Here is a 25,084-nt window from a genome sequence, read left to right on the forward strand (position 1 = left end):
TTAGTCTGGATCCGTTAGTTCGAGTTAGCTTAGTTCGAATTAACTAATTTGAACTAAGTTAGTTCGAATTAACGTTGTAGTGTAGACATACCCACTCTGAGTACGGTTATCCAGCCAGTTATGCATCCACCTTATAGAAGCCCCATCTAAGTTGTATTTACCTAGTTTATTGATAAGAATATCATGCGAGACTGTACGAACGCCTTACTAAAGTCTAAGTATACCACATCCACCACTTCTCCCTTATCCACAAGACTCGTTATCCTATTAAAAAAAGCTATCAGACTGGTTTGAGATGATTTGTTCTTTACAAATCCATGCTGGCTGTTTCCTAATACCTTGCCACTTTCCAAATGTTTACAGACAATTTGTTCAATTATTTGCTCCATTATCTTCCCTGGCACAGAAATTAAACTAACTGGTCTGTAATTTCCTGGGTTGTTCTTATTTCCCTTTTTATAGATGGGCACTATATTTGCCCTTTTCCAGTCCTCTGGAATCTCTCCTGTCTCCCATGATTTTCCAAAGATAATAGCTAGAGGCTCAGATACCTCCTCTATCAGCTCCTTGAGTATTCTAGGATGCATTTCATCAGGCCCTGGTTACTTGCAGGTGATTTTTAACTTGTTCTTTTTTTATTTTACCTTCTAAAATGACCCCCTTTCCACTAGCATTCACTGTGTTAGGCATTCCTACAGACTTCTCAGTGAAGACCGAAACAAAGAAGTCGTTGAGCATCTCTACCATTTCCAAGTTTCCTATTGCTGTTTTTCCCTCCTCACTGATCAATGGGCCTACCCTCTCCTTGGTCTTCCTCTTGCTTCTAATGTATTTATAAAAAGTCTTCTTGTTTCCCTTTATTCCCGTAGCTAGTTTGAGCTCATTCTGTGCCTTTGCCTTTCTAATCTTGCCCCTACATTCCTGTGCTGTTTGCCTATATTCGTCCTTTGTAATTTGTCCTACTTTCCATTTTGTATATGACTCCTTTTTTATTTTTAGATCATGCAAGATCTCATGGTTAAGCCACTGTGGTCTTTTGCCATATTTTCTATCTTTTTGACACATCCGGATAGCTTGCTTTTGGGCCCTTAACAATGTCCTGCTGAAAAACTGCCAACTCTCCTCAGTTGTTTTTCTCCTCAGTCTCGATTCCCATGGGACTTTACCAATCAGCTGTCTGAGCTTACCAAAATCCGCCTTCCTGAAATCCATTGTCTCTATTTTGCTGTTCTCCCTTCTACCCTTCCTTAGAATTGTGAACTCTATGATTTCATGATCACTTTCACCTTTCACCTGCCTTCCACTTTCAAATTCTCAACCAGTTCCTCCCTATTTGTTAGGATCAAATCTAGAACAACTTCTCCTCTGGTAGCTTTTTCAACCTTCTGAAATAAAAAGTTGTCTCCAATGTAGTCCAAGAACTTATTGGATAGTCTGTGCCCCGCAGTGTTATTTTCCCAACATATATCTGGATAGTTGAAATCCCCCATCACCACCAAATCTTGGGCTTTGGATGATATTGTTAGTTGTTTAAAAAAAGCCTCATCCACCTCTTCCGACTGGGTAGGTGGCCTGTAGTAGACTCCTAGCATGACATCACCTTTGTTTTTAATCCCTTTTAGCCTAACCCAGAGACTCTCAACACTTCCATCTTCTATGTCCATCTCCACCTCACTCCAAGTGTGTTCATTTTGAATGTATAAGGCAACACCTCCTCCCTTTTTTCCCTATCTATCCTTCCTGAGCAAACTGTACCCTTCTATACAAACATTCCAATCATGTGTATTATCCCACCAAGTTTCTGTGATGCCAACAATGTCATAATTGTACTTATTTATTAGCACTTCCAGTTCTTCCTGCTTATTTCCCATACTCCTTGCATTTGTATATAGGCATCTAAGATCCTGATTTGACCTTGCCTCCCAGTTTTGCCCTGACCCTCCTTTCTCTCTGTCATTGTAGCCCATGTTCCCTACCATTTCCAACCCATCTCCCAGGTCTCCATGTTCTCCACTTACCTGTGGGCTTTGCTCACCTGTCCCCGTCAAACCTAGTTTAAAGCCCTCCTCACTAGGTTAGCCATTCTGTGTCCAAATAGGGTCTTCCCCCTCCTCGAAAGGTGAATGCCATCCCTGCTTAGCAGTCCTTCCTGGAATAGCATCCCATGGTCGAGGAAGCCAAAGCCCTCCTGGTGACTGACACATTATTATGTACACTCAGAAAGTGTGTGACATACTAATCACCAGACCACAGTTATTTTCAGTTCATTTCAGCTGCTGTAATGAGGTTACCCAAGAGGTTATCTTTGGACAATTAGCAATCGGTTAATTACACAAATACAGGGCCGGATCCTCCAACCATTCGTCTTGCATGGAATAATAATACCTATCTCTTTGACAGAACTTCTAACAAATAGCCTCAAAGGCTGTGTCTACACAGCAGGGTTATTTTGGAATAACAAAGAGCGTGTCTACATTGTGAGCCATTATATCAAAATGATGGCGAGCTGGAGGACTTCTAACTGACTCCTGTAACCCTCATTTTATGAGGAATAAGGGAAGTTGAAGGAAGAGAGCTCTTCCTTCGATTTGGTAGACAGTACCAAAAGCCTAATTAAGCTATTTCAACTTGAACTATGCAATTGACATAGCTCAAGTTGCGGAGCTTAATTGGAATTTTGCCTGGCTGTGTAGATGGGCCCAAAGTGCTTTACAAAGGAGGTCAGTATTTTACAGAAACTGTGTCACAGAAGTGAAGCAACTTGCCCAATATCAGCAAGCAGACCAGAAGCAAAGTCAGGAACAGAACTCAGGTCACCCAAATCCTAGTACAGGGTTTGACCCACTAGGCAGTGCTGCTCTAGAGAAGGGCAAGAGCTTTATTTGTAACTGTTTAATTTTTCCACTAACATTTTAATATTATTTATACTACCACAGTGACATCTATGATCCCCAGCCATGCACCAGAGTCCCATTGTGCTGAATGTTGTACAAACACATCACAAAAGTAGGTGCTGCCTCACAGAAATGCCCATGGACCTTGAAGGGGTTGACAGGATTGGGTTCTGCAAAAACAATAGCAAAATTCTGAATTCACTGTTGCAGGTATTGGAATCAATAAGCCTCTGGCATTGGTAAACTCTGTTCTTGTGAAGCTGAGTCACTCTGAATCATCTGATATCCTCCGACAGGAGGGAGGGCACTTTCTTCCTTTTAACAACCTACACAGCAATTGCTGCTCATAACAAAACAATCGCAGTCTTGATTTCCCTCGACTGGTACACTGCGGGGCAGACCATGTCCCCTTGAGTTGCACATGAAGGGGAACCCCAGGGCATTTCCTCGTGTCTCTTCCCATAGCCATGGGGAAGGGGGCTACTTAATACAATCCCTCACCTCCCTCCCTGAGCCCTCTGGGGTGTGAGCTGAAAATGGAGTTGAAGACGGAGTAGGGTTGGGGAGGAATATGCAGAGGAAGAGGGAAGTGGGGGCACAATCTACTCCCCCCCCTCATTCAGGACCTGGTGGATTAAGCTGAGAAAGAGAACACAGCCCTGTGCTATGTTGTGTTAACAATTCAGGGGGCAACTGCTCAAGGGGATACACAGCAGGATAGAATATGCTGTTGTGGGTGGCAAAAATAGCAGCCATAGGTGGTTGAACTAAGGGTGTGTCTAGACTACCTAGTTTTGTCGACAAAAGTGGACTTTTGTCAACAAAACTATACCAGCATCTACACTACCGCTGAGTTCTGTCGACATACGTCGACAGAACTCAGCAGTTTTGTCGACGCTCGTATACCTCATTTTACGAGGCATAACACCTTCTGTCGACAGAACTCTGACGACAGAAGGTATTATTGCCTGTAACACTGCGTCCAGACTACCGAGTTCTGTCGACAAAGCAGCTTGCTTTGTCGACAGAACTCAATGTGTCTGGACGCTCTTTGTCGACGAAAGTTTTGTCGACAGTATCTGTCGACAAAACTTCCGTCGACAAAACGCGGTAGTCTAGACGTACCCTAAGGGTGTGTCTAGACTACGGGGTTTTGTCTACAAAAGTGGACTTTTGTCGACAAAACTATACCTGTGTCTACACTACCGCTCAGTTCTGTCAACATAATGTCGACAGAACTCAGCAGTTTTGTTGACGGCAGTAAACCTCATTCTACGAGGAAAAACGCCTTTTGTTGACAGAGTTCTGTCGAAAGAAGGCGTTATTGCATCTACACGGTCCTTTGCGTCTACATTCTCATGTCGACAAGGTGGCTTTGTCGACAGAACTGTCGACAGTATCTGTTAACAAAATCTCTGTTCATAAAAGCCTGTAGTTTAGATGTACCCTAAGGATTTGAAGAGGTTTCCATATTATGGGGTGTGTGCAGTTTGGTTGAATGGCTCAGCAGCCCCGTTACCTCGCTTTGTGTTCTTGGAGAACACGGGCATATGAAGATCCCTCCCCTTCCCTGGGCCTCTGCCTGAACCAAAGCCCAGGCAATGAAAAGGCAGAGGACCACAAACATAAACCCTTCTGGACAAGGGGAATAGCATCAAGGAAACATCCCTAGCCTCATCCGCATTGAAGGTAGGACATTAGCATACAGAATGGAGACCAGCACTTCCAAAGCAAGAACCACACTGAACTGTGGGACACACAAAACAGGAAAGCACTGCCTGGTGGGAAGTCTCTGCTCCGGATACTAATGAACCTATGCCTGCCCACAGTCAGATCAGTACTTATCAGACCAATTTTAGTAATAAATCCTGTATTGGTATCCAAAAATATGAAAACTGCCTGATTGCATTCTGAGCTTCCTCAAAGGAACTCCTCCCACAGCCGGGCATGAACAGTTTCTATTGTCTAGGGTAAACAAAACAAAGTTAGAATACTCCCTTGAACCACCTGTTTACCCATAAACAAACCTATTGTCCCCCTTGAGCCATTGTTATGTCCCTACTGAAACTCCTACCCTTACTCAAGTAAAGTGTTCTGATGCCTGGACCTAAAGCAGGGATATTGAACTTTGGGGGTCACAACGATACTCACAGCAGATGCAGAAGGCCACAATTTAAGTGTGGTTGCATATTCATGCAAATATATATGCAAATATATGCAAATAGCTTCTTTCACACTGACAGGCATGAATACAAAGATTAAGCCTTAAGCCGCGGCACCTGACCCAAACGTGGCCAGTGTGAGCCAGTCAGCACCTCTCAGGCTCTGCTCACAAGGCTAAGCAGCCAGTACTTCCCACAATGCACCGGCGCTCCCGGCACCTCCTCTCTGGGGGCTAGAAATGCCGACACCCTGTACCCATCTGTGTCAGCCAGCCTGTCCGCTTGCGTCTTTCAATGCTCACCCCGCCAGGGAGACACCTCGCCGTTGTGGAGCATGTTCCCAGTGGAGGCCATGTTAAAAAGATCGAACCTGCGGGCCCCGCGTAAACTCAAACCGCACTGCAGGCCGCAAATAAATGTGCTGCACGTTGAGTAGCCCTGGTCTAAAATCTGCATCCGTTCCTTTGGGGCTTCATCTGCTCTTCACTCATTGTGCTAGAGGCTCTGCTCTGTCTCTCTACAGCACTCTGGACCCCTCATCTACCTGGGAACCCCCATCAGTTCAAGCTTCATGGAGTGGTAAGATCACTCAATCGCTCTGTCTTTCATTTTCCTCCACCCCTCTCTAACACCTCCTTATTTCACACCACAACCAGTTTCACATCTCAACTCTTCTGCTAGTAACCACCTTGATGAGTGAACCCCACAGGATTTTTGAGCGATTCAGGGATCTTTATCTTAGGTACAAGGAGTGTTGTTGCAGAATGAATCGGGAAACCAAAACATCCCCCCTCCCCCAAGGGCAGGGCAGGGGGCGGGGGAAGAGAGAGAGAGTAAAGCAACCAGTTTAACACTGGAAAAGGTTCCGAAAAGGACAACAAAAATTATTAGGGATTTGGAACTGGTCCCATATGAAGAGAGATTAAAAAGACTGGGATTTCTTGCCTTAGAAAAGAGAGGACTAAGTGGGCATCTATATCGCACTGTAACTCGAAATAAGATATGCAATTTGAACTACACAAATTGCATTTCTTATTTCAATGCCATTTCAAATAGCTTATTTCATCATTTGGTGCTGACTACATAGTGGAAACATTTTTTAAAAGCGCTGTTCCGAAATGTTCCTCACTAGTAGAATGAGGTTTACAGGAATGTTGGAAGAGCGAGCCTGAAATAATGGGTTTGCTGTGAAGACGCAGGATAGATATATTGGGATACTCCGGTATCCTGAAATAGCATTGCAGGGTAGACATAGCCTAAGGGTGGATACGATAGAGGTCTATAAATTCATGACTGGTGTGGAAATAGGGAACAAGGAAAAGTTATTTACTTGTTCCCATAAGAACTGCAGGTCACCAAATGAAATTAATAGGTATCAGGTTTAAAACAAACAAAAGGAAGTTTTTCTTCATGCAGCGCACAGTCAACCTGTGGAACTCTTTGCCAGAGGAGGTTGTGAAGATCAGGACTTTAACAGGGTTCAAAAAAGGATGGATAGGAATGGTGTCTCTAGCCTTTGTTTGTTAGAGGCTGGAAATGGATGACAGGAGAGGGATTACTTGATGATTACCATTTCTGCGTCAGCTTGGAAGCTTGTCTCTTTCACCAAGAGAAGTTGATCCACTAGCCTGGCAACAGATGGCTACACAACATTGCAAATGTATTTTTCAATGATTGGTGTTGCTGCACAATTGATTTAGGAGCCTAAATTTCATTGAATGTTCATTTTCAATTATTATAGACTCATAGACTCAGACTTTAAGGTCAGAAGGGACCATTATGATCATCTAGTCTGACCCCCTGCACAGTGCAGGCCACAGAATCTCACCCACCCCTCTTAGAATAATCCTCTCACCTATATCTCAGATATTGAAGCCTTCAAATACTTTGAAGGCCCCAAGATGCAGAGAATCCTCCAGCTGTGATTTGTGCCCCATGCTACAGAGGAAGGCGAAAAACCTCCAGGGCCTCTGCCAATCTATCCTGGAGGAAAATTCCTTCCCGACCCCAAATATGGCGATCAGCTAAACCCTGAGCATGTGGGCAAGACTCACCAGCCAGACACCCAGAAAGTTCTGGTTCTCCTTTTGAAAATGTGGTTAGGGATCCTAAACCAGCTAGGCATTTTGCTGCTGAGCACAGCGATGACTAAATACTTTTACAAATCAGAGCCTAGATGTCTTAAGATCAGCCTACCTGAGCAATCACCTCCCTGCCATGTCCTACTGCCACAGTGGAGGCACACATGCTGAAGAGCCCTTGGTATAAATGAGAAAGAATTGCAGGATGGTTGTTTGTTTGTTTGTTTTTTGGACTTCCCAACTATGGAATTTCTCCCTTTGTTCTGAGATGCCCTGAATCTGCTAACCTTTAGGGTACGCTGCAAAAACTTTTTTTTCCCAGTCATTGGAAAATGGGGTAGAGAACCGAAAAGGGGAGGAGTTGTTTCACTGATTTTAGGACCAGAAGGATCCAGGATGACCATTGAGTCTAGCCACCTATATAACACAGGTGAGAGAATCTTATTCAGTAATTCCTACATTTATTCCATAACTTGTTTGAATTAGAACCCAAATCTTAGAAACACATCCAATCTTGATTTAAAGACTTCGGCACAATCTTATGTAAAATTTACCAGTGGTTATGTATCCTCACTGCTAAAAATTTGCAGCTTACTTCTTCCTGGAATTTGTCTAGGTACATCTTCCAGACAGTGGATCTTGTTATGCCTCTGTCTGCTAGATTAAAGATACATCTACTGGGTTAGAAGTTGTTTGTGAGTTTTTAAATTGTCTGTCTCAGGTGATGGGCTATCTTAAATTGTTTTGCTGTGCTTACGACTTATTTTAAGGATCTGATTAAGACCTCTAGAATATGTAGATAGGCTTCCCTTTTTAACATTGCTGTATGTCTGAATAAATGTTTATGTACAGTAGAGTTAAATAAATAATATTTGTTTTGATTTGTTGGTAATTTCAAAAAAGTAAAAGAAAATGTTTTGGATCAACCAAAAGGTTTTCTTTCATTTTGAGAGTTTTTTTAAACATTTGAAATAAAATTAAAAGTCATCTCAAAACAACTTTTTATTTGGAGTCAAACCATAAATATGTTTTATTCTGGAAAGTCTCAAACTAAACATTTTCCCCAGCTCTTGTGAATAACCCCTAGCACAAGGGGGATCTATTCCTGACTAAGCCCTTTGAGTGCTCATGTAACACAATGAAGGGTACGCATTTATTCTATCTTTAAATGTTTTCAGGATTGGCTACTTATTGAAAAACAAGTGAGTGCTCTTTAGCTAATTCAGCACCTATGAATTTCATAGAACAAAGCCAAAGATTGTGCCACCAAGAAAAACAAAATAAATTAAAACAAACACCAAAAAAAGCAAGTTCAGATCTTGATAACACTGCACTTTTGTCATAATTTGTAAGAACTTTCCCCTACAAGTTCAATTTTGCCACTTTTGGAAAGCATTTTTTTAAAAAAGTCCTATCTGATTGAAAGCATTTCACATGCAAAAAAAGCCAAGGTAATAAAAGGTCAGTTCCTCTATATATACAGAAAAAGATCACATTATAAAAACTGCCTCGTTCGAAAAGGCTCGGCGCTATCTGTCATGCATTTCTATTGCACCTTATCACTGCAGCATCTGATTAAGGAGTGAAATAATTAAGATAAATGACACAGAGTTAGGGCAACTGATCCCCTTCTACTATGGTTCTTAAATCTGCAAATGAAAACTCTGAATCTGGGAAGAGGGAATCAAGGGCCCGATCCTGCCACCCCCGGAGTGATATTGAAATAAATAGAAGTCTTGCTTGAGTAAAGGAGTTTTTGAAGAGAGCAGTTTTCTGCTTCTGCTCCATGCCAGTTGCACCACGGGTTGGAGCTTTTAGAGAGTGGGAAAGCAGGTTCAAAGCTGGTGTGTGTGCCACGGGCGGAGCCTAAGTTCAACTTCTAGCATGTCAATCAGCACAGGACTGGCACAGATTACTTCCTCCCCAATGCAAGAGGGACCCAGGAACCACTAACTCAACTGCTTTTTTGCTCTGCTCCTAGGCCAAATCCAGCTACATACTGCCCTAAAAGGCAGAATGCAAGGTATGGGGCTCAGACCCTAAAGCATTACAACTGCTGAAACTCTACAAAGGTTTCCACAAATGATGTATTGCAGGGCCCAGAGATGGTGTATTTACATGCCTTTAAGTTTGTTATAAACATTTACAAAACACAAGGACAAAAATGAGCATTCTCAGCGAAATACGTCTGACCGCAGTTATTTCTGATGAGAAAAATGGCTTGCAAAACAACCGAGAGGGATTTTTTTTGTTTTGTTTTTGACTTGGTCTCTTTTGTTTTCAAAACCAAAGGACTCTGAAAACATGTATAGCTTTGGCAGGCAGATAATCACACCCTGTTGAGGTTCATGCAGAGTTAAGGAAAACCAGAGATTTTGAAGCGATTAGGGAGCGAATATCTAGCTTAAACTGGTTTGTGTTACCCTGCATCAGCTGTTGGGGTTTTACGCAGTTTGGAAACCCATCTTGAAACCTGACCATGATGAACATGTCTGATTCAGGTCAGATCTGCTGTTCCAAGCAACTATTTTTCTTAACTAAACATTATCCTTTGGCCCCAGTGAGGTTGCTTGTCGTTCTGGAAATGGTGGCATAGGGGCTGTTGACGCATTTCTCTGAGGCTGCTGGTTATAAGGATGAGAATGAAGAAGCCAATCAGCAATTCACAAATGGCCTAGGTTAGATGGATTTTACAAACTGGCTTTCCCCCGGGGTTTTAGCATTGATGGCAATAGGAGCGTCTTCACTGTATCTCCCTCTGTCACCATTTTTGAAACACTGTGGCTGCGTCTAGACTGGCATGATTTTCCGCAAATGCTTTTAACTGAAAAGTTTTTCCATTAAAAGCATTTATGGAAAAGAGCGTCTAGATTGGCACGGATGCTTTTGCGCAAAAGCACTTTTTGCAGAAAAGCGTCCGTGCCAATCTAGACGTGGGTTTGCACAAGAAAGCCCAGATCGCCATTTTCGCCATTGGGGCTTTTTTGCGCAAAACAGTTTTTACCTGTCTACACTGGCCCTCTTGCGCAAAAGCTTTTGCGCAAGAGGGCTTTTTCCCGAGCGGGAGCATCATAGTGTTTGTGGAAGAACACTGACAATCTTACACTAGAGCATCAGTGTTCTTGCGCAAATTCAAGTGGACAGTGTAGACAGCTGGCAAGTTTTTCTGCAAAAGCACTTGCTTTTACGGAAAAGCTTGCCAGTCTAGACACAGCCTTCATGTGCAGTAGCGTCTTCCAGAGAGACTTCCTCACTCTGGGATCACTGAAACCCCTCCTCCCAGCATTAATCCTTACTTACTCGAATAGTCCCATTGACTTCAGTAGGTAATAGCTCTCCAGGGGCCAAGGAACAAGGCTTCTTACTGCTCACCTAACAAAGTGGCCCATCATCCCACTGAAAGTCACCTCTGAGAACATAAGAACAGCCATAATGGGTCAGACTAAAGGTCCATCTAGCACAGCATCCTGTCTGCTGACAGTGGCCAATGCCACTAGAGGGAGTGAACAGAAACAGATAGTCATCAATTGGTCCATCTCCAGCCATCCATTTTGAGCCCCTGAACAAAAGAGGCAAGGGACACCATTCCTACCCATTTTAGCAAATAAGTAATGATGGATCTAACCTCTGTGAATTTCTCTAGTTCTCTCTTGAACCCTGTTAAATCCCTGGTCTTCACAACCTCCTCTAGCAAGGAGTTCCACAGGTTGACTTTGCACTGCATTAAGCAAAACTTCCTTTTATTTGTTTTAAATCTGCTGCCTATTCATTTCATCTGGTGATCCCTAGTTCTTATATTGTGGGAACAAGTAAATAACTTTTCCTTATTCACTTTTTCCACACCAGTCATGATTATATAGACCTCTATCATATCCCCACTTGGTCTCCTCTTTTCTAAACTGAGACGTCCCAGTCTTTATAATCTCTCTTGACATGGCACCTGTTCCAACCCCGTAATGCTTTTTGCTGCCCTTTTCTGAATCTTTTTCCAATGCCAATGTAACTTTTTTGAAATGAGGCAACCACATATGTACGCAATGTTCAAGTGTGGGTATACCATGGATTTATATAGAGGCAGTAAGATATTCTTTGCCTCATTCTCTATCCCTTTTTAAATGATTCCTACATTGTTTGCTTTTTTTTGTTTTGACTGCTGCTGCACATTGAGTGGGTGTTTTCAGAGAACAATCCACAGTGACTCCAAGATCTCTCTTGAGTAAGTATAGCTAAATTAGTCCCCACCATTTTGCATGTGTAGTTGGGAAGTGTTGGGTGCCTCACAGGACTGGATTCACAGACAGGGCCGGATTAAGGGGAGAGGCTAGCCAGGCAGCTGCCCGAGGCGCCAACCTATGGGGGGGTGCCTGATTGAAGTGGTAAGGGACGCCGCACGCCCGGGGGCGGGGCTGTATATACGCTGCACGCCCAGGAATGTGTTACCCCATACCACTTCAATCAGGCGCCCCCCATAGGTTGGCACCTGGGGGCGCAGCTGCACATGCGCTGCTCACCTGGGGGCACGGCGCCCCTTATCATGTCAATCAGACGCTGTGTGCCTGCGGGCAGGGCCGCTCATGCGCCGCACGCACACTGCCCATAGCACAAGTATGGCTCGGTCTGGCACTGTCAGAGTATTGAATGTCTCCAGCCACCCACATGAAATTCATCCTATGGGAATGCGGGATCCAGAGTAGAACGCCCAAAGAATAAGTAGAATTAGTAAATGCATGGTAAGCCAAAGCTTTACATGTAGGAGGCTCATCTGCATTCAGATTGCTAAACTTTTTACTCATCACTGAAAAATGTATCCTTCCCTCATCATGCTGAAAAGGACATGAAGCTTCCTAATGGTGAGTCACACAAATACAGTCACAGTCTCAGAGGGGTTTCTGTGTTAGTCTGTAGCTTTAAAAACAATGAGCACTTCTGTGGCATAGTAGGGCCTGTCTACACTAGGAAATCATTTCAAAATAACTACATTTGAAATAATAACTCCCAAAAGAATTATTTTGAAATAAACTTATTCCCCGAGGAAAGCAGGAGTTCAGATTTCAAAGTTACCAGCCCATTATTTTGAAATAACAGGCTTGGTAGTGTGGTCCCTCGGTTTATTATTTTAAAATAGGGGGGGTTATTTTGAAATAACCCCCTAGAGTAGACCAGGGCTTAGAAACTAACAAATATCTATATATAGTATCATAAGATTTCATGGGCAAACCCCACTTCTTCAGATGGGATGAGATGAAAGATCATTGCATCCGTGGGCTCTTCTTCTCAAGCGACAAAGCTGAACTACTATTGGAGGACTGGTGGAGTCCTTCGAAATGGATCATATCTGCAAGCTGCTGATTGTGGGTGGATCCTTCTCCTTGTGTGGAACCTGGCTAATGCTCTGGGGTTCCATATAGACACCTGGCTCTTCCCCTCACCGAGCAAGATTGAGAGCTGAGAGCACAGTCATGTAATATCCAGAGATTTGAAGACTTTGAACAGTTCAGAGGAGGTGAACAGTTGCCTGCAGGACAAATTCCTTACCATCCAGATCCAGACTTGGGATTGCCTGTGTTTAACCTCATGCCTGTCTTTTGTGCTATTTTCTGCTGCAATGTCACATAACTGGAATGCTGAAATTCCTGGATTCTGTCCTATTAATGTAGCATGGAAATCTTTTTTTTTTTTTTGGTCCTTCCCTGAAAAAAAATGAGGTCAAGCACTAAGCAGCTAGGATGGGTTCCCAGAAGGAGCTGAAAGAGAAGGGAAGAGAGCAGTAAAGGTGAAAATGTGGATGAGATGAAAATTGACCCCCTCCCTTCCATTTGTTTAAATTCTGCAGACCTGGTCCTCAGTTAGTTCCTACGTTGTGCAGTCATTTATAGCATAGATTAGTGAAAACACAGGGAGTATGAATCACCACCTAGTAGCAATAGCAACATTTTACACTTAGTTTGCACAGGTATAAATAACTACAAAAAGGGCAAAGCAATGACTAACCAGGTCCTAAGAGTTGCCCAAATAAACTGTTCCAACTCCCTTTGATCTCTGCAGAGCCAGGATTGATCTTTATTTTTGATTGCAGCAAGGAAGGTTTAAGTTGGACATTAGGAAAAGCTTCCTAACGGTCAGGGTGGTTAAGCAATAAAATAAATTGCCTAGGGAGGTTGTGGAATCTCCATCAATCTTTAAGAGCAGGTTAGATAGACGTCTAGACTGTGGTTGGTCCTGCCGTGAGGGCAGGGGACTGGACTTGATGATCTCTCAAGGTCCTTTCCAGTTCTAGTGTTCTATGATTCTGTGATTTAATCGTCAGGGCTATAATGAATTTCCCATGTCCTCAAAATGTAGCATATTCATGATGAAAATAATTAATACCGAACAGGAGATTTTTATCAATCTGAGCGATAAAAGCTGAAATTAACTATGCTTTCATGTATGATTTTAAGTAGGTCAGATAAGAAGATCTGTTGTAACCAACTCTTATTTTACAGATATAGATTGCGTCGTACAGACACACACACGCATACTTTATGTCTATAGAAAACCTACCTTAATCAGCAAAGTCTTCTTACCCCACAGAAATAAGCAGAAAATTCATTGAGCAAGCTCATAGATTTCAGAGATTTGAAGGGAAGAAAGGAACATTATGATCTTTTGCATAACAGAAACCTTACAATTCCACCCAGAAATCCCTGAATCAAGCCCAATCAGTTGAAGGTTTAAATGAAGATATTTTAAAAAGAAAATAGCTTCTATGTGCTTCATTTGTTTCCTCAGTATTGTATCCTGTCCTCTTTCCACATTGAATAACTCACAAACTGAGGCAGGATCATCCAACAGGATTTTAAAATGCTTACCTTTTTAATTACATTTTCCTTTGGGCAGTAGATCAATGACAAGAAAAAAACTGATATTAAAAAAAAAAAGACTAAGACGTGCCCCACAATGGAATATGTTATCAATGTGATGGAGTTTCAGTTCGTCTGAGTCTCTGATGGTGTTCATTAATCGCTCGAGGAGCACAATGCATCAAAAATGAATTTCTTGAACATGTGCTAAGAAGCAGGGGAAAGATGTCTTTATCCTATAATATGTCCTAAGCACATATTTAACAGCATATACTAACTTGTAAAAATAATAATAACTACACATCACTTTGTGCTGAGTTCTTTTTTCTTTTGTATAATTTTTATCCATTACTTAAATTACTGTTTACATTTGTATTATTTATTTGTATTACCTTGGAGCCTAATAGACATAGTCAAGGACTAATATTTTATAAATATTAGTTTAAGTGGGATTTGGGCAAAGAGTTGACTGAAAAAAAATATTTTTGTGTGTGGAAAATCTGGAGAAAAAATATGTTTGATTTTTTTTCCCACAGAAACAATTGATGAAAAACCAAAAACTTAAATGTGAGGGGGTTTGAAAAACGAAAACAATTTTCTGGTAAAAATTTGTGTTTGGGAGATTTTTCTCCCCCCATTTCCAACCTTTTTTCCCCTCATTTAAAAAAAAAGGGAAGGAAGGAAAGAAAGAAGGAAGGAAGGAAATGAGGTGAAGGAGGGAGAACAAAAGATTTTTTCTCAAAAACAGAAGCAATGTTTTTCATTGATTAAAAAATTAGAACCTTGAAAAAATTGTACACAGAGGATTTGTTTCTTTTGAATAGCCATGGAAATGTTTCAATCAGCTTTATTTATGCACGTAACTAAAGGTAAATATGCTTAAGTGTTCTGCTGAATAGTGAGATATATAAGTATGTGCTTAAATGTTTTTCTGAGTTTCAGCCCTAAGCCCACTGAAGTCAACAGAAAGATTCCCTGGACTTCAATGTACTTTGTATCAAGCCTTAAATGCACATTCTGCATTTGATCCTGCAACATAAAAGCAAATGGGAATTTGCCAATTAACTTGAATAGGAGCAGGATCAGACCTGAAGGCACTCATCCTGTAAACTTTTTACACATGTGAGGAATCCCAATAAGCATGTATATAAGTAAAGGGCATGAGTAATTGTGTACATGTTCAAACACTGTGGGTCAAAACACTGACCCACACACAGAATGCAGTACAGAACTACACTGCCATATATAGCAATCATCACTGAGTCTTCTCAACCTAAAAAAACAAGGAGTCCTGTGGCACCTTAGGGCACGTCTACACAGCAGGGCAAAAGTCAAATTAAGATTCGTAACTTCAGTTATGTCAATTGTGCAGCTGAAGTCGAAATCGCTTAATTTGGTTTTTGGCACTCTCTACACATCAGGAAGACGAAGGAAAAACACTCTTCCTTCAACTTCCCTTACTCCTCATGAAATGAGGGTTTCAGGAGTTGGAGTAAGAAGTCCTCCATCTGAACATTATTTTGAAATAATGGCTTGCTGTGTAAACATGCACTATGTTATTTCAAAATAATGTCAGTTATTGCAAAATAATGCTGATGTGTGGACATGCCCTTAGAGACTAATAGATTTATTAGGGCATAAACTTTTGTAGGTAAAACCCGCTTCTGTTTGAGGAAAGAAGGGGCCCGAAAGGCTTAATCCAAAGCTGTTAGAAGTCAATGGAAAGACTTTAAAAAAATTCCCTGCCACATTTGCAACCCTAAATTAGTACATGAAAATCTAAAAATGAAACTTACCAAGACAAAAAAAGTGAAATTGCCCAGATTTAGTGAAATGCAAACAGTATATAAAATGAAAAGTACATGAGGATTTTTAAAATGCTTTCATCTGTGGAGTTATATCAAAAAGATCTATAATGACATTTATTTTATGGAAATCTATGATTTTTAGATATTTAGTTTCCTTTTAAAATACCCAATAATCTTTTTATCAGATTTAATAAATAAGGCTCTAATCCTACTATACCAATTTGCACCGAGTGTGTGACACAATATAAAGCATGATACTATTTTGATCTATGCTATGTCCTATTATCTTCTGTTAAGTTGCTGGCCACTGTTTGCTTTATTTCTCCTCAACAATTCTGGTTTTGCGCAGTTGTGTCTCTGAGGTGTGGAAAATGATCATTTAGGAAACTGAGACCTAATACTCCTGAAACTGCTGAACTTTCAATTCTCAGGGAAGTTATTTTCTGAGGAGGTGCTAAAAATATTAGTCCTCAAAACAGCATGACCTGACTCTTGCAAACACTGTAATTTTAGGAGTGGTGTGCACTCGAGGTCCAGTTTAATAATTTGTTGTGGGCATTCTCAAGCTTATCTATAAAATACTTTTGGACTGTGATGCAATTGACAGACAACAGCGACAAAAGATTAATGGCTGTGTCTTATAATCATATACTGTTCCAAGCTGAACTTTATATACCACCTTTGTTAACGATGACAGCATAAACAAAACAATTACATGTTGAACTTCTCTAGTCTCACACTCTCTGGTCTGGCAACATCCATGGTTCAGCATGATTTTAGTTAGACAGATGTCCACTTATTATAGTCGTGATCAAGTTTTCCCCGGTCCCATAAGTTTGTTTACAGACACCAGCCCTGGCTGTCAATGTTCTGTGCTGTTATTTAGCTTAATTTACCCCTAACTATCTTCTCAGAGCCCAGTAAGCAGTAGAAATATTGGTAATGCTTCTAGACAGTATTGACCTCTGTAGTTCGGCAAATTCTCTGGTTCAGCACCAGTCAGGTCCTGAAGGTACCAGGTGAGAGAGGTTCAACCAGTAATATTTGGTTATGGGAACCAAAGAGTTGCAGGAAAGAAGATGCCAGATCAGAATCCAATGTAACCCACAGTTTCTCACATCTTTTATTGCTATGCATTCCCCATTCTTTCCGACCTGTATCCTCCTTCAGAAATAATATTGAGTATTCACAAGCTGAGTCCTTTTCAATGTTATGTAACAAACAAAGACTTGCTCATTCTTGTCTTTGTAAACAATCCATATGCCCTTCAACAATTTTAAAATATGCAAGATATTTTAATACCCAACTCTTGTTTCAGCGTGTATTTATGTAGGGAGTTGTAACAATTACAGCTTTCAGATTTTCTATGTTGTTATTCATTGTAGTCATGTAGCAAAACAAAAACAACCTCATGGAAAATGGTTAGTGGATAAGTTTAAAGATGCTTCCACATAACTAACCCACAGTGCTTCATTTCTGGGGGATAAAAATCTAATTTTATTCCCCTGTTCTTTATAGGAAGGGGAAAAATTCTCTTTTATGATGACTTTATACCTTGTTTTGGATGTAATATCCTTAGGGGATAGAACACAGAAATAACCATTTGCATGTACATCAAGAAGAATATTTCTGTACAGGAAATCTAACTTTATTTTTAGTGACTTTAATGCTTTGATAAGTAAAGTTCATGGAAAAGCCATGTAATTGGCAGAGAACTTTTTTACCCCTGCATCAAGTCTCTTAATCCTTAAACATTAGAGTAATTTTGCATCTAGCCCAGGGTAAATTAGTTTCTTTGGGTTTTTTCAACTTTCCAGCATTATTTATTTTCAATTTGAAATTCTTTTAATATCAAAGTGGGTGTAATTAATTCTCCATTTCTGATTATCTGAAAATTAAAATGAGAAATTACAAATTATATATCAAAGAACTTTCATAAAATATACCTAATAAAAGTAGTTTAAATTTACTGAACCTACATAACAATTTTTGTGAGTTGTTTTTCATACATAAAAATCCCATACTTTAGTGCCATCTAGTGCACTGAAAAATCATGTAGGAAACTTTCTCAAATTGCCACCAGCCTACCTTTCTAGAAACACTTCAGAAATCCAAGATTTTAATTTATCAAGTGAAATAAACAATGGGCTGCCTATTTATGTCTGACACGGCACTAAAAACCATACCAGCAAATATATATGAAGGATTCCCGGTTGTCCTCCCTTTCCCACTTTAAAAAATCCTAATGGACTCAAAATTTGGGTCCTCTCATCTGTGTTAAAAATCAGCAGACTCCTCTGTGAAATTCACTGTACAACTAAGTATCTTGTGCTTGATACCTAGCTATGAATTTATTCAGCTATCTGAAATACATAATATTACCCAGAGCCTGGACAACCCGTCATTCATGTTTGATTAAATACTGTACTGCTAGGTGCTATGGGGAAGGGGCTTTGATAATAGTAGAGCTGGGGAGGAAATTTGGGGAAAAAAAGAACTTGCATAATAATTTCAGTGTTTTCCCACTCATATTTTATGATCATCTCTTAGGAAATAGATAGTGTGGGTAAAATAAAAACTAACTAGCCCTGAAATGGTATGAAACATATGGTAAATAATAGACAGTAGTCCAAATTTCTATTACACTGAAAACAAGGTGGTATCTCCCCACAGTGGAATCTAGCCTCTGAATGAATCTGCTTGGATTCATTGCCCATCTCTAGCTCACCAATACAAACTTTGGCTTCCAGTGTCCTTCCTCAGCATCAGTGATGCAATCTACACTATATTTAAGAGAATTTGTGCCAGCCTGTCTGTCCATCCGTGTGTGTGTGTTCAAGAACTCCTCGTAAGTGGTCAGAGCCAGAACCAAAAAATTTGGCATGCAGCTCCCTTTTCTCATAACTTAAAGGAAGGTCAGGGTTTGGTTGTCAGCCAGGGCCGGCCCACAATATTTTGGCACCTGAGGCGGGGAGCTCAAATGACGCCCCCATGCCACCTTTTCTCATGCCTGCCTGACAAGAAAGGGTCTCTTGTGCCCTCCTTCTTCCAGCACAGCACTCCACCATCTCTGTGCATCTAGAGCAGAGAGAATACATATGCACCAGCAGCAGACACAATTTTCTACACTCTGGTCCTAGTGGAGCCCTCCCCCCCCCACACACACAACCTGGCACCTGAGGCTCCCGCCTCAGTTCGCCTCATGGTAAGGCCAGCCCTGGTGTCAGCACAAAGGGATTTGACTGGAATTCAATTGTTTCTCACAAAACACAAAGGGTGGGGTCTGCAGAATGACCACAGGAGGTGGTAAGAGAGGGGCCAGCTGGGGACAGAGCTCTAGATGTTGCTGGCCATCGAACAGGGGCAAGGTTTCCATGCTGGTGAGCTGGCAGCACGGAAGCATGGGCCCCTCCTCTCTGGGGAGTCGGCAGCTGAGCAATGCAGATTCCTTGTCCTGGACAACGCCGGGGAGCCAATGCCCAGGTAGTGTGGCTCCCACTGGTCAGATCGTCCCCCTGGGATGGGCCAAATTACGGCACCCCTGCCCTGAGCCCCCACATATCTCCCAATTCTGTGCCCTGATTCCTGCACCCCTCACCTCCTGCCCTGAGCCCCTCCTCATACCCTATCCCTGACTTCTGCGAACCCCACACCTCCAGCCCCCTGCCCTGAGATCCCTAAGCCCCGTCCCTGACTCCTACACCCCTGATATGCCCAGTCTGTGCCCTGAGACACTCTTTAATGACTCAAACAATGTCTGGTAAATGTGTTAGTTCACTAATACAAGAAGTAGGCTATAACCCAATCAGATGCCAGTGTGAAAACCGCTGCCGCCCCAGGGCAGTGCTACTGTATGACTCCTTGACTTGGAATCATTTATAAAGATTTTTGAACACAGCAGCAGCTGGTGTAACTTGACCTGAAACCTTTGAAGCCAGTTGCACTACACTGATATGCACTAATGGAGGATCTGCACCTTTGCTTCTAATGCACTTATTATATATTGTTGGCTAGTTTAATGCTCCGTTTTCTGTTGACACCTCTTGTAATTTTTTAGAATTATCCATTTCCCCCTCCCCATGAACATACATGAAAAAAGGATGAAAAACACTTTCTACATTGAATAAATAATTACACAGGCTAATACAAATGACACAAAGTTCCCAATGATTAATAATAACCTATGAAGTTCTTCAGTTCCCTCCATTGGACTAATCTAGCAGATTTGCCAAAGATCAACGGAGCATGTATGGATATGACATGCATAAAGTTTGATAGACCGGTGAACATTTTTGGAAAATAGAAATCCTGGAGAGCACACGCAGCGTAGAATCCAAACATGTATTATAAAACCAGATGGAACAACCATTGACACAAGACCAGTGTGGTCAGAGAAAGGCTATTTTTTTCCTGATGAATTCTGCCTGAATTGAAAATGAGGAAAATCTTTCACGACAGTGGTATCTGTTAGGCTGGGAATGATTTCCCAAGAACAGTGGCCAAGAGACCAACCCTAATTATATACAGCAGAAAGCACCTTCCACTTTATGGACTGAGTCGGTGAAAAATGAATGAAATTTTTGCCTTTCTCAGCCTGTTGCTAAATTACGTGAAATTCCGAGTTCAGATTAGGGATGGGCAACACCCTCTTTGACTACTTGCCTGGTTAGGTAATACAGGAAGTGCTTGTGTAACCCACACACCTATGGGGTGAGGTTCATTGTCTCCTGTAGTGAGAGAGAATAGTGAGTCTGCTCTAGAACCTTAGCTGGGAGACAGCTGGCTTTTAGCTCAAACATAGAGGCTCATTCACTAAGATCCAAAGGTTGCAAGTTCAGTTCTGCCTATCAGCACTACAGCTGGACAGTATGATTGGGTCTGTAGGCATTACAATTGTTAGCTGCTTTTAATGATCTGTGGAAAGCACTGGCAATTTGCTCTCTGATTATCCACTCAGATTCTGCAGCAGGTTTAAGCAGGTAGTGAGTTTTGATAATCCTGATGTTCATGACTAGAGTGGTAGGTTTCTGATAGAAAATGCATGGGGAAATAATGAATGCTTAACATATTGAAAATCAGACGTGATCAACATTTAGGACTCATATTTTTTTTAACACCTATCACTTCCCTGTCTTCCCATACATGGCGGTGAACATTCCTCTTCATTCTCCTGAAAGGCAGGTTCAGCAAAAGGTTTAGTTCACTTTAGTCTCAGAGTCTTTGATCACCAATCTGTGCAATTTGCTGTATAAAATAGCACCTTCCCCCACTCCCCCCCAACACACACACTTGCTTATAGGAATCCTCAACTGGAATCCATGCACTCTACCTCTGCTGAAATCACTGCATGCTAGTCAGCTAAATAATTAACCAACCACTCCATCATGTCACAAGTCTGTTGATTTAAAGAAAACCTTGTTGCAAGAAAACACAAATGCCAAGGCCATGTCTATACTAGGAAACTATTTCGAAATTAGTCAATTCAACTTAATAACTCCCGATTTAACAAATTCGAACTAGCGTGTCCACACTACAGGGCAGCCTCAAAATTAATCTGAGGCAGGCTCCGTTAATGCGGATGTGCTACCTCAGACTTCCATCCCCAAGGAGCACTGGGGATTAATTAGTTCAAATGACTCTGGAGAGTCATTATTTTGAAATAGCAGCACCGGAGTGTCCATACAATCGTTATTTTGAAATAACTATTTCGGAATTAGCGTTATTCCTGGTGAAAAACAGGAGTACAGATTTCGAATTCTATGGTCCATTGACATGCCCTAAGTACCCATGCCAAAATGTCTTAGTCACGCTACTCATGCTAAATTCCAACAGCGTAATTCTGTTCTGCCCACTTAAATGCCCTAGAAAATACAAGGCTGTCTCACCAGCTCATGAATGATCCAGACCACACTGATAGGTCTCAGTGGCTTTGCCTCAGGATATAATTTAATGTGTAAACCAACCTGAGACATGTCAAAATAAACTATTTCCTAGGCCACTATATCCTGAAATTCCCTCAGCTCCCTTAGCTCCTTACCTTAATTTAGTAACTCCTCTAGGAGCCATTACCCACTCTGCAGTGTTCTAGCTTAACTGAGCTCTTACTAGTCTTTCTAAGTATTAATTGATTTCATGATGTCACCTGACCCCTAACACCACAGCCTCATCTGGGAGGCAAAAAATCAGTCACAAGTGGAGCTAGACCAATAGGAAACCTTATTCTATGATTCTTCCCTCAACTGTTGCATCCTGTTCTGCTCCAGGATATTTCTCCAAATCCATTCCTCATGAAAATCAAATCCCAGTCAACAGCGTAACCCAGAAACAAGGTACAAAGACATAATTTCAGACCCACCTGGAGGAAATCTAGAGATATACACAGAGGTGGGTCTCTGAAGGAGAATAGAGTCACAATTATATGTATCAACAAATCCAATCCCACCAATCTCAGAAGTCAACTCAGGTTATACAGTAGCTGGAAACTCCCAGGGAAAGTAATCCCAGGTTATGTAGAACTCTTACATACTAAACATACAGAAAACAGATTCACTACTCAAAGGTAAAACTTGCCATTACTTTAATATAGCCAGGAGGCAAAGTTGGGCAATTTAACAGATGTTTCCAATTTTTAAGTGAGAGCACACAGCACAGATTAGTGTCCCCACTTTCTCCTCAAAAGCAAATGCCAATAAATTCCATGTCTGAAATTTTATTATTTAACCCAAGGAACTAATGAGTTGATCTCTTTGGCAACGGAGGCAAAAATGTAATAGTAGTGATGTTAAGAATGATAGCAAGTCTCTTAACTCATTCTACCAGATACAATCTATCCCCACTGGGTGTGATGAAGTTATGATGGAGTCTTTAGTATATGATCACATTGGATTGGATAAAAGAAATATTTGCTATCATAAAAGTTTAGAACACTAGAACTGGAAGGGACCTCGAGGGATCATCAAGTCCAGTCCCCTGCCCTGACAGCAGGACCAAGCACTGTCTAGATCATCCCTGATTGATGTCTTTCTTACCTGCTCTTAAATCTCTCCAGTGATAGAGATTCCATAAGCTCCCTAGGCAATTTATTCCAGTGTTTAACCACCCTGACAGTTAGGAAGTCCAACCTAAACTTCCCTTGCTGCAGTTTAGGCCGATTGCTTCTTGTTCTATCCTCAGAGGCCCAGGAGAACAATTTCCCCCCTCCTCCCCATGACACCCTTTTAGATACCTGAAAACTGCTATCATGTCCCCTCTCAGTCTTCTCTTTCCCAAACTAAACAAGCCCAATTCCTTCAGTCTTCTCTCATAGGACATATTTTCTAGAGCTTTAATAATTTTGTTGCTCTGCTCTGGACCTTCACCAATTTCCCCACATCTTTCTCTAAATGTGGTGCCCAGAACTGGACACAATACTCCAATCAAGGCCTAACCAGCGCAGAGTAGAGTGGAAGAATGACTTCTCGTGTCTTGCTCCCAACACTCCTGTTAATGCAGCCCAGAATCATGTTTTCTGTTTTTGCAACAGTGTCACACTGTTGATCAATATTTAGCTTGTGGTCCATTATGACTCCTAGATCTCTTTCTGCAGTATTCCTTCCTAGACAGTCACTTCCCATTCTGTATGCGTACGGATACACTGTGGGGGTTTTTTTTTGAAAGGAGGTATGCAAATTGCACTCTCATTTGTATATCTTCTTCCGATTCTTTTCCTGGAAGAGGTTTTTCTGATATTTGGCCCATCTACATGAGGCCAAATGTTGGAAAAAATCCCTCTTTTGAAAACCCCCTTATTCCTCGTAAAACGAGGTTTACAGGGGCTTTTGAAAAAGGTTTTTTTTCCTGACATTTGGCCTGTGTTCCAACTATTCCAGGAAAAACCTCTTCCGGGAAAAGAATCCGAAGAAGATATGCAAATGAGAGTGCAATTTGCATTCCTCCTATCGACACCCCCCTCCCCCGCAGTGTAGCCATACCCTATGTGTGAAACAGATTGTTTCTTCCTAAGTGGAGTATTTTGTATTAGTCTTTATTAAACTTCATCCTATACTGAGGTGAGTGACTTGCTGAATGAGGTCCAGATGAACCTCAGATACCAATAGCACAGAACACTGGGGCAGATTGAATATGACCTTTTTCTACTGCTCTGTGGTCTGCATTTGCCAAAAAAAGCCCAGAGCAGCCCTTTTTTATACCTCGCGCACCCTATGGATCCCACCAGTTTTCACAGGATGCAAATCAGTGGAGAATAGAGGCTGGAGGTAGCAAGTGACCTCTCAAAGTACTGGATTCCCACTGAAATCAGTCCCATTCCTTCCTTCAGGCCTGGGTAGCTATCTGTGTTTGCTGATTCTATTATCTGAAGCGACAGCGATGCTGTCTGTCTCTTATTTGGACCTGTCAATCTGGATGGGCTGATGAAATTCTGAGCATCTCCAGCAGTCGTAAATGAGGGACGATATTACTGTAACATTGCCTATCTTCCAGGAACCACCTATCCTCCGAGGTGCCAACAGCCTCCAAAGGCCCATTGGGAGGGGGCAGAGGTTAGCTCCATGTTCCTGGAAGGGGCAAGGCCTCAGGAGGAAGAGACGGGGGCAGTTAGCCTGGGGTGTCACCCAGAGCAAACCTCAATGCCCCCTCAGCCCTTAGAGCTGTCCATAACACGTGGGCTGTGTCTAGACTGCATCCCTTTTACGGAAAAGGAATGCAAATTAGACACATCGCAATTGCTAATGAAGCGGGGATTTAAATCCCCCCGCTTCATTTGCATAAACATGGCTGCCGCTTTTTTCCGGCTCGGAGCTTTGCTGGAAAAAAGCGCCAGTCCAGACGGGGATCTTTCGGAAAATAAAGCCTTTTCTGAAAGATCCCTTATTCCTTAGGGTGTTTTTTAAGGTTGACTGGCTTTATAAATACTCCAAATGTCCATAGATATCCCCAGGCCAGAAGGGACAGTTAGATCATCTAGTCCAGTGGTGTGCAACCCTTGGGGGTCGTGGCCATCTTCCCCCCCAGGTCATAGCACTTTGATCCAGGCTGGCTGGCATTTTGTTTTTCCTGATGTACACGCAGTAGGGGTGAGAGGAGTGACAGGGGAGCAGACCGGCGATTTAAATTAAAGGGGCCTCAACAAAATGTTCCCAGGTTGTTGGTTTTTTTCCTCAACAAAAATTTTCCCAGCTCCGGGGGTCACGAATGAAAAAAGGTTGAGCACCACTGATCTAGTCTGACTTCTTGCATAACTCAGAAAATAAGCTTTCATCCAACAATTCCTGTCACACTCCCTTACACAAAACCACA

The sequence above is a fragment of the Pelodiscus sinensis genome, chromosome 1 (assembly GCF_052426305.1).
Source record: "Pelodiscus sinensis isolate ZL-2025 chromosome 1, ASM5242630v1, whole genome shotgun sequence".
Taxonomy (NCBI): Eukaryota; Metazoa; Chordata; order Testudines; family Trionychidae; genus Pelodiscus; species Pelodiscus sinensis.